At 44.0% G+C, this 10474-nt stretch overlaps 1 pseudogene; it reads left to right on the forward strand.

The window, feature by feature from the left end:
- The first annotated feature begins 1600 nt into the window (after positions 1 to 1600).
- Positions 1601 to 1719, forward strand: LOC134968359 (5S ribosomal RNA; annotated as a pseudogene).
- The last annotated feature ends 8755 nt before the right edge of the window (positions 1720 to 10474 follow it).

Consider the following 10474-nt stretch of genomic DNA (forward strand, 5'->3'; position numbering starts at 1 on the left):
ATCACCTAATATCAAATGGCAACATTAGCATCCTTTATAACGCAGCAATGCAATAAGGGCTTTTGCCACCTATCCACTATTTAGTATTCTTATATCTAACAATGGTGATTTACTACCACCTAATGTTCACAGCCCTCCGGTTATGACTTCTCAGCTCTGTATTATCAGTATCTTAGCAACCGCTTATACAAACCCTATTCTCTATGGCATTTCTCCCACCTTTAAGATGGCGCCCGTGCTCTCGCGATATGAGGTGCATCTGCTGTCTCTCGATCTGACGTCACCAGTAAATATGGTCTCCCAGCAACTACACATACGGGGAGATCACATTCATCATACGACATATCTTAATTGGTGATTTACCATCACCCAATGTTTCTAGCCTCCGGCAATGACGTTTTTCGCTCCGCTATTCTCAGTCTCTTAGTAACTGCCCACACAAACCTTCAAGATTTTCTTCCCACATCCAAGATGGCGCCCGCGATCTCGCGATAAGTTATGTATCTCCCGCCTCCCTATCTGACGTCCTTATGCATGCGGTCTCCTAGCAACTACACATATGGGGAGATCACACCCACCACACCACACCACATGATTGGCTAAGCCTTAACCGGGGCGGACATAAAAGCCCTCTCCCTACACCGTACAGCACGGAACCCGGAAGTGAACAAGCCCTAGGGCGAAACGCGTCTTCCGCATTTAGGAACAGGGGTCCCGTCGACACTACCGTATCCTGGCATTTAGCTTCATTTATCTGCCTTGCTCTCTCGGCTTACCCTGATCTCTGGTGAAACTGTAAGCATTACTATCCGGTGGCTCTCTGACACGGATAGCAACTCCTACTTACAAAACCTAGCAGTACCGCTTGAATTATCTCGTACCTAGTACGTATCATAGGGGTGATTATCTAGAGACCTTTATTCATTAGCACTCACCTAGCATTGAGTGAACCTATTGGAAACTAACGCCTAGTTTAGGTGTTATTAATTTTTGACCATTATATTTGTTATACTTATTTAAGTGCTGGTATTCATCCATTTTTATTATTACCTCCTCATAGCAATTTATGCATGCAGATAATTAGTATATATTAGCATCCCATATTCTATCCGGGACTACGTGGCAAACAGTGTATGACACACATGGTTAACAGATATATGTTGGTATAGTTTCTATAAATCAGTCACCTCAGTGCTTAACCCTATAGATCCCAGACCTTACCCTCAGTTTTGAAACAGACCGTATCACCAGAGTGACTACGCATTTATCTGTTTCAATCAGCATCTCCTATCATGCACTATCTGTCGGGATATACTGTAATATACCTGTGATAGTGTTTTTCTGACTGTATTTTTATTAATTTCAAATTGTCTATAGATCATGATTCTCATTAACTTCAACTGTCTATAGATCACTATCCTCGTGGACTCTCATTTACGATTCCTGGTACATTGCACCACATGAGTGGGAATATTGGATCAGGTCTAACGTGGAAAGCAGATCCACCTTTTTACTCCATCTTTCCTCAATCCTCTTCCTGTCGGCTCTGATTTTCAATATTCTTAAATAGGTGCACTCTCATTGATGTTCACATAAAATTCTCTACTACCATACCACGCTGCCAACGCCCGATCTCGTCTGATCTTGGAAGCTAAACAGCGTTGGGCCAAGTCAGTACCAGGAAGGGGGACCACCTGCGAATACCTGGTGTTGTAGAGTGGGATTTTTTCCTCACCTATGTGGTAGCAACACCAACAGCAGTATCACCACTTGTTTTCTTTACTCTGCAATCTCCAGACCTTTGGTCACGGGCACCATCTACGTGAGGTGCCATATTTACCTCTACCGTTATTACTGTCTCAAATCCAGATAGGAGCATGTCCATTTTTCTTGTATTATACTCAGAGGAATGACTTCTGATCATTTCTCTAATTCTACTTAAGCCAAGAGAGCATAGTTATTATCATTATTTTTGTGTCTTGACTACCCTGTGGTTCCATCAATACAGCAAGTCTGTACTGGTCAAGTGGGAATGGGGGTATGACCAACTAATGTCTACCGCCCTTCCACACACTTTTAATCATTAAGAGACCAGAACATTTTTTATCTCACTAAGATGCTCGGTATATTGCATTCTTAAAGGATAGATCTCCGGTAACAACCTCGTTTGTAATATTAGTCAATAAAAGTTATGTTTTAACCATTTATCTCAATTACCTTATCAAATTTACTTCTTTTCTATAAGAGTGCGCCCACACAAGAGCCTTCTGTCCTCTCCCCTTTGTATAAAAGTTTGCATACTTTCTGGCTCTGGGCGCACCACCAACTAGGACGATAATAACACCGATACGTATATAGTATACCATATGGAAAAGGCTAATTTTTGCCCTTTTTCTCCCCTACCAGTTTAGGGTAACTCACTGTCCTGTTTTGGTTTTTCTTCTTTAATTTTCAGTATCTATTCCTATTTAGCTTTACCGGTGCCGGATCGCCCTAGGTTTTTGTAAAGTTGCTTATTTCTCGAGAAGGATCTACTGTCGTTATAACAAACGTCGAGGAGGGTAAAAAGATCCTCGCGTCATGGAACTCTGCAAGCTCATCTACACACACCTCTCCCAAACGAGGCCTTCAGCGGGACTGGCCTCGTCGGCTGCTGAGCTTTGAGAATCGTCTGTTCTACTATACTTGCATTGTTTTTATATCTTTCTAAGCGTTTTGTTATGTCATGTTTCCTATTTTGCACCAGTTCCCTGGCGATTGCTTATTACGGGTGTTTATGTAAGGCCGATTTGAATATTGTTAAACTGTTTTCAGGTGATGCCTCGACACCGATGGTTTACTGTTTGTTGTCTGCCTCTGCTGCCCCGTCTGCCGCCCACGTCTCTTTGATAGCTGGGTATTCTACCCTAGAATAATGATTCTCTTTTTTTTTAATCCCGGAGGCTGGCGGTGCGGGGGACCAGAGATAGAGGCCCGAGGAACTGCATCTTGTTGAATTTTAGTTCGGGTGTTGGCAGTTTGACCACTACCCCCCACAGATTAATTCTGAGTCGCCATGGTTAGGCGTCCAACCGTGCCCCCAAGAGGGGTTGATGCTATGTTTCCTTTAACTGTTATTCTCCTTTTTCTTATCCTTTCTTTCCCTTTTCCTCTCCTTCTGTCCGGAAATTGTTGCTCATACTTTCTATATGCCAGCTGGTTGATGGTAATTATGCAATCTTTGATTTTTTTGCAGTATGGTTAACATTGTTTCTATAAATGCGAAGGGTCTTAATTTCTCACATAAAAGGAGGTTAGCACTTAATTATTTTCATAAAATTAGGGCTCAAATCATAGCCGTCCAAGAGACGCATTTTATTAAATCTGCCCCTCCACGGTTTTCTAATATGAGATTTCCCCATTGCTATTTGGCCAATGGACCAGCAAAGAAGGCGGGGGTGGCAATCTTAGTGTCTCAACATTGCGCGTTTTCCCTCACATCACAATACTGCGACCCAGAGGGGAGAATTCTAATTTTAGTGGGTACTCTTGAAAATAAAGAGGTGACGATAGTTTCCTGCTATGCCCCGAACACCAAGCAATTAGCATTTTGTAGGAAACTATGTGCTAAGGTGCAACAATTGGCCAAGGGTGCTCTACTTCTCTTGGGAGACTTTAATTTGACCCTTTGGTTGATAACTCTGGCAAGCGGACCTCACTCTCCAGTCAGCTCCATAGGAATGCAAAGGGCTTCCGGCAGTTATTAGCGAAAAATGATCTTTTAGACCTTTGGCGCGTTAAACACCCAATGGACAAAGACTACACATTTTATTCTCCAGTACATGCCTCTTATTCCAGAATAGACCTAGCTTTAGCAGATAAGTGGACTCTACAGTCCATCCGTAAAATTTCTATTCTCCCCATGTCATGGTCGGATCACTCCCCACTATTCATCGACTGGGCTATTAGTAGTAGAAAGATTACCCCGGCCCCCTGGCGCTTAGGTAAACACAGTCTTCTTCAGCCAGAGACCAAGCAGGCTATCCAAACCACTATGGATTATTACCTCTCTGAGAACTCTCCTCCGGAGACATCCGTCTTCACATTCTGGTGTGCCCTCAAAGCAGTAACACGAGGTACAGCGATTCAAACAGCGGCTAAACTTAAAAGGGAATATCCTAAAAAATTTGAACAAGCTGAGCTTGCAGTCACTTCCTTGGAGAGTTCTCACAAGGCACATCCTCATGATAAAACCCTTCTTAAATCATTGCAAGAAGCCAGAGAGGCGGTAAACGTTTTCTATTTAGCGGAAGTCCAACGCAACCTGCATAGACTAAACCAAAAATTCTATGTTTATGGTAACCGGGCTGGTAGGATGCTGGCGAGGAAGTTGAGGGGTAGGAAAACTAAGGAAAAAATTCACATTATCCATTCGGATAGGGGCAGGAGAGTCTATGATCCTGACGAAATTGCGAAAGTCTTTGCATCTTATTATGCCAAACTATATAACTTGAAGGATTCCTCCACTTTTCAACCTTCAGGCACGGATGTTCAGAACTTCCTGGGCAAATTTCCCCTCCCTTCACTGTCACCAGAGTATTGTAGCTCTCTTAGTGCGCCTTGGACTTTAGCGGAAGTCGAAAAGGCTATTGACTCCCTTCCAGCAGATAAGGCCCCGGGTCCCGACGGTTATCCTTTTGGTTTCTATAAATCTTTTAAGGAGAGTTTGGCCCCGGTGCTCTTATCAGTGTTTAATGAAGCCTCAGAAGTTGGACGCTTCCCCAAGGAAATGCTGGAAGCTCGAATCATCACCATCCCCTAACCGGGAAAACCTCCCACCTCAGTACAAAATTTTAGACCAATTGCTCTATTAAATACGGATTTAAAACTTTATGCCAAATTAATTGCCAACCGTATCAGTCCCCTCCTCCCCTCTCTTATCAACCCTGATCAAGTGGGCTTCGTCTTGAACAGACAGGCCCCAGATAATACGCGAAGGGTGATTAGTGTCATTGAACATTCTGCCTGTAGAAAAGAACACCTCCTAGTTCTGTCTCTGGATGCCGAAAAGGCGTTCGATAGGTTGAACTGGGACTTTATGAGATTAACTCTGGACAAATTTGGCTTCTCTGGAAGGATCTTAGACTCTATCCTGGCTCTCTATTCCACGCCCTGTGCGAGGGTCTTTGTTAATGGATGTCTTTCTTCACCCTTTAATATCTCTAATGGCACTCGTCAGGGCTGCCCGTTATCTCCTATTATTTTTGCGTTGGCGATAGAACCCCTGGCTGCTTGCACTAGATCCCGGGACTCGATTAGGGGCCCTATTATAGGGGGCATTTCCCACAAAATCAGCTTATTTGCAGACGATATTTTATTATGTCTTTCCGATCCTGAGACTTCCTTGCCAGTTCTTCATGCCGTTCTTCAAGACTATTCGGATGTTTCCTTTTATAAATTAAATACTAATAAAACTGAGGCCCTCCCACTCAATATATCTCCGACGGTGGTCTCTAGGTTGAAGGAATCGTACAAATATGCCTGGAAGTCCTGCTCCTTGAGATATCTAGGGATTAATTTATCCAGTGAAGATAATTTAATTGAATGTAATTATGCCCCATTATTAAAAGCCTTTACGGAGCTCACTGGGGAGTGGATGTTGCAGTAGGTGTCTTGGCTGGGTAGGATTGCCGCTGCCAAGATGGTCTTATTGCCAAAATTAATGTATGTTTCGCGCCATACCAAGACCCCTTCCCAAACTCTTCTATAATAAATTTAACCAGGTCCTGATTAGATACGTGTGGGGAGGCTCTAGGCCGAAAATTGCTAAAAAGAATCTTATTCTGCCCAAACAATCCGGTGGGGTAGCTTTCCCTGACATAGAAAAGTACCATGCTGCTTGTCTGTTAAGTTAGTCTAGAGACTGGTTTGACACCTCGAGCCTGAAACCTTTGGTCAGTCTGGAAGCTTCTTATTTGAACACTGTTACCCTTCCTGATTTGTTTTGGTTGCCCCCCTCTGCTGCCCAAAGCTTGTCCGGATCTTGCAAGTCTATTAAAACGACCCTAGATTCATGGCATAAACTAGTGTCTTCTTCGGAAGAGAGTGTATTACCATCCCCCTGTCTGTCGTTATCCGCTCTTATGTCATTGATTCCTAATATTTCCCTCTTAGATTGGATTCGGAAGGGCCTCTCCACTGTGGGCGATTTTTTTATAGGTGACGTCTTGATGTCCTTTTCTCAAATTCAAGAGAGATTTGGGATTCGGACCCAAGACTTTTTCAAATATTTGCAGGTGAGAAGTTGGTTACGCTCACTTGCTCTGCATCTTCACAAACCTACTTTTCCGGCTTACATTAAAAGCCGACTGGAGTCGCCCTCACATAAATATGGGATTACGTGGTGGTATCAATTTCAATTAACTGACAGCACACAGTCTAAATTCAAAGCTCAGATTCCATGGGAAAGAGATTTGAATAGATCCTTTACTGATGCAGAATGGGACAGTATATTTAGGTCTTGTTTTAAAGTCTCCAAATGTATTAACCACTCCGAAATGTTCTATAAGCTTATACAGAGGGCCTACTTCACCCCTGAAAGACAAAATAGAATCTGGCCTTCACAATCTAAATTATGTTGGAGGAAATGTGGCTCAACGGGGCATATCTTTCATATCTTCTGGGCGTGCCCACTTATACAACCACTTTGGAGAGAGGTTTTCAGTATGGTTAGCATGATTTTAGGATTCACCATCCCCCTGGACCCATCTTTAGCATTATTTCATTTGTTCGTAGACCACCTCTCTATAGGTGATCATTACGTCTTGGGGCATATTCTGATAGCCACTAAAGCTGCTATAGCCCAATTGTGGAAATCTGAGAATCTCCCTTCTCTAACGTTTATTCAAAATATGGTTCACAAACATTTTATTTTTGAAACAGCGGAAGCTAAATACTCTTCCTCAGCTAATTCTATTCACCTGAAATGGTTAGGTTGGTCCGACTATAGGGGGAGAGAAGGTAGGCTAACTGTCTATAGCTCTCCAATTGATTTATCTGTGCTTCACCCCACCTAGATTGACCTCTTTAAGAATGTTGTGTTATCAGACAATTTCTTTAAAAAAAAAAAAAATCTTTTTGTTGGTTTGTGCTAAGCCTCTTTTTTTGTATTTTTTTTCTCTTCTTCTTGATTCTCAACGCCCGATGTAACCAATTGTATATTCATCCAACTGTGCGTTAAAAGTGCTTTGATTATGGTAACCATTCCGGACTACCACTATGTTCCCCTTTACTCTTTTTTCTGTTCCCCATTTCTGTGTGAAAAAATTTCAATAAAAATCTAATGTTTAAAAAAAAAAGAATCTCCTATATCTACAGTCAGCTCGATGTCTGAACTCACGCCAAGCTAGATGGGCACTCTTCTTTACTCGTTTTAACTTTAAACTTAGTTACCAACCAGGTTCCCTCAACAAAAAGGCAGATGCATTATCCCGTTCCCTAAATTCTGAAGAACCCTTTGATCGTTCAAAGGAACAATTTATCTTGGAGTCCACCTCTTTCTCAGCAACTAATACTTCTCCACTTCCTCCTCCTGGGAAAATATTTGTTGCATCAAATCTACGCAAGAAACTTCTTATATGGGCTCACTCATCCTCCTTCATGGGCCATGCGGGTCGTCATAAGATGTTCAAATTCATTCAGCGTTCCTACTGGTGGCCTCATCTCAGGACTGACATTCAGGAATTCGTGGTTGCTTGTCCGAAGTGTGCCCAACATAAAAGTCCCAAAGGTCCTCCAGCCGGGCTACTCCATCCGTTACCTGTGCCGCAAAGACCATAGACGCATATTTCTATGGACTTTATTACTGATTTACCTGCGTCTGGCGGACGAAATACTGTGTGGGTCATAGTTGACCGGTTCTCTAAAATGGCACACTTCGTTCCCCTGGCTAGTCTTCCATCGGCATCCCAGTTGGCAAAATTATTCATAACAGAGATCTTCCGGCTCCATGGTCTACCGCAGGAAATCGTACCTGATAGAGGTCCTTAGTTCGTGGCCAAGTTTTGGAGATCCCTATGTTCTGCTCTTGGTGTGAAGTTGAATTTCTCCTCAGGATATCATCCCCAAACAGATGGTCAAACAGAGAGAGTAAACCAGGACCTGGAGACATTTCTGCATTTATTCATTTCCTCCTCTCAGAACGACTGGCTGGACTTTCTCCCATTTGCAGAGTTTGCCCATAACAATCTCTATCATTCTGCTACAAAAATTTCTCAATTTTTCATAAATTATGGTTACTATCCAAAAGTTCCTGACTTCCAACTTCAACCTACGCTCGAGGTTCCTGCCGCAGAATCAGCACTTCGACAATTTACCAAAACCTGGAGACAAGTTCATGAGGCCTTACTTAAGACATCCAAGAGGTATAAGACCTATGCGGATCTGAAGCAAAAAGCTGTACCAAGTCTTAAGGTGGGAGATCGGGTTTGGGTTTCCACACGTAACCTAAGGTTGAAGGTCCCTACTAAAAAGTTTGCTCCCAGATTTACTGGGCCCTACTCAATCGAAAAAGTATTAAATCCTGTGGCTTACAAGGTGAAGTTGCCTCCGCATTTAAGGATCCCTAATGCATTTCATATTTCTCTTTTGAAACCGTTGGTACTTAATCGATTTAGGGCTGCTCTGCCTAAATCTCCCAAGATCCAATCTGCACAAGGAGACGAATTTGAGATTCACAGGATCCTCGACTCTCGCAGACAATATGGTCGCCTCCAGTACCTTGTTGTTTTGTAGGGATATGGACCTGAGGAAAGGTCTTGGGTAGGAGCAGAAGATGTCCATGCTCCAAGACTTCTTCGGGCAGTTCATGCTAAATTTCCAGCCAAACCATATAGGTGTTCGGAGTCCACCCTCAAAGGGGGGGTACTGTCAGCGACCGGGGTCTTACCGGTACGCTGGGGCCGCGGGGCTTGCTATACAGGCGGCGAGTGGGCAGCGGCGGAGGACTGCCGCGCCGGTTCTGTGTACAGCAGGATGCGGTGGGGGGTCCGCTCGTGGTGGCGGGACGCCGCTGCAGCGGATCTTGCTTGTCCAAGCGACTTTTAAGAGACCAGGGGCAGGGAGCTGTGGGCTTATGCAAGAAGGTCTGCCTCACTGGGCGCCGCCATGTTGGAGACCAAAGTTGAAGCATAGTGCAGGCTTCCTGTTTCTTCCAGCCAATCCAGGGAAAGTTCTCCTTATAAAAGGGGGCTGGTTTAGGACATGGACGCCAGTGCTTCAAGTTGCAACCCTGTTGTAGGTGCTTTAGCCCTGTGCTCCCAGGATTCTTGCCGTATTCTGGTTACTTCTAACCCTGCTTAGCCGGTTCTCAGTTGCTGCTGCAGTCCTGCCGTTCCTAACCTACTGCTGCCTGTGGAATCGCCCCTGGAAAACCCGGTCCAGTAAGACCCTTTGGGCACGGACGGCCCCGGACCCTCTGCCTCGTCTTTCAAGCCACAGTCCACAGTTCTTTGTCTCCAGCCACGTCTTTGAACCACCGTCCACAGTTCATTATCTACAGCCTTGTCTTCCAAGTCATAACCCGCAGTTCTTTGTCTACAACTACGTCTTTAAGTCTGCATTCACAAGCCACTGTCCTCTACCTCAGCCTCATTCTCAAGAACTACAACTCACTGACTCTAGCTACACCTATGTTCTTCATTGCCCCTTGTCCCACGAGAAGGAACTATATCCAACCCCCTTGTCTTATTCATCTGCAGACAACTACTTCCTTGGGCAAGTCTCAGCTGCCGGATCCTCAATCCTTGCTAGGCGTGACATATATACTGGTTATCACTGTTTATGTGGCATTTCTGAGATACTGCGTGTGTGTGTGTATATATATATATATATATATACACATACACACACACATATATATATATATATATATATATATATATATATATACACACACATACACTTATACACATAGATATATATATATATATATATATATATATATATATAATACAAATGTGCTCCGGCACTCCGGTCCTCCCCCTCAGGGTGTGCCTCGCTCCGGTGCCTTCCCCAGGGATCCTTTCCCTAACAGATGCCGGCGGTAGAAATCAGAGGCGGCACTCAGAGACTTATGCAAACATGTGAAAAAGCTGTATTCGTGAGGTCAACGTTTCGGGGACCACCTCCCCGTCTTCAGGACAACCAAACAGTGAAAAAAGTGAACAATGAATACACACTTACCCCCCTCCTCTTTCTGATCTCCCCGCCAGCGACCGCCGTGGACACGCCAGCCGCACTTCCTGTCCGCGGCTCTGCATGCTTTTTTCGTTCCGGAAGTGACGTATCATTACGGGCCGCGTGACCACGGCAACGCTGGGGGGGAAGAAGAAAAAGTGAACACTTGAGCCTTAAAGCTCCAAATACTTAAAACAATAGTGAAACTTGTGTATACTTTAAAAGAACGGTGGCAACTGTTTTTTAGCTGCTCCGCTGT

The sequence above is a fragment of the Pseudophryne corroboree genome, chromosome 10, assembly GCF_028390025.1.
Source record: "Pseudophryne corroboree isolate aPseCor3 chromosome 10, aPseCor3.hap2, whole genome shotgun sequence".
In the NCBI taxonomy this organism is placed as follows: Eukaryota; Metazoa; Chordata; class Amphibia; order Anura; family Myobatrachidae; genus Pseudophryne; species Pseudophryne corroboree.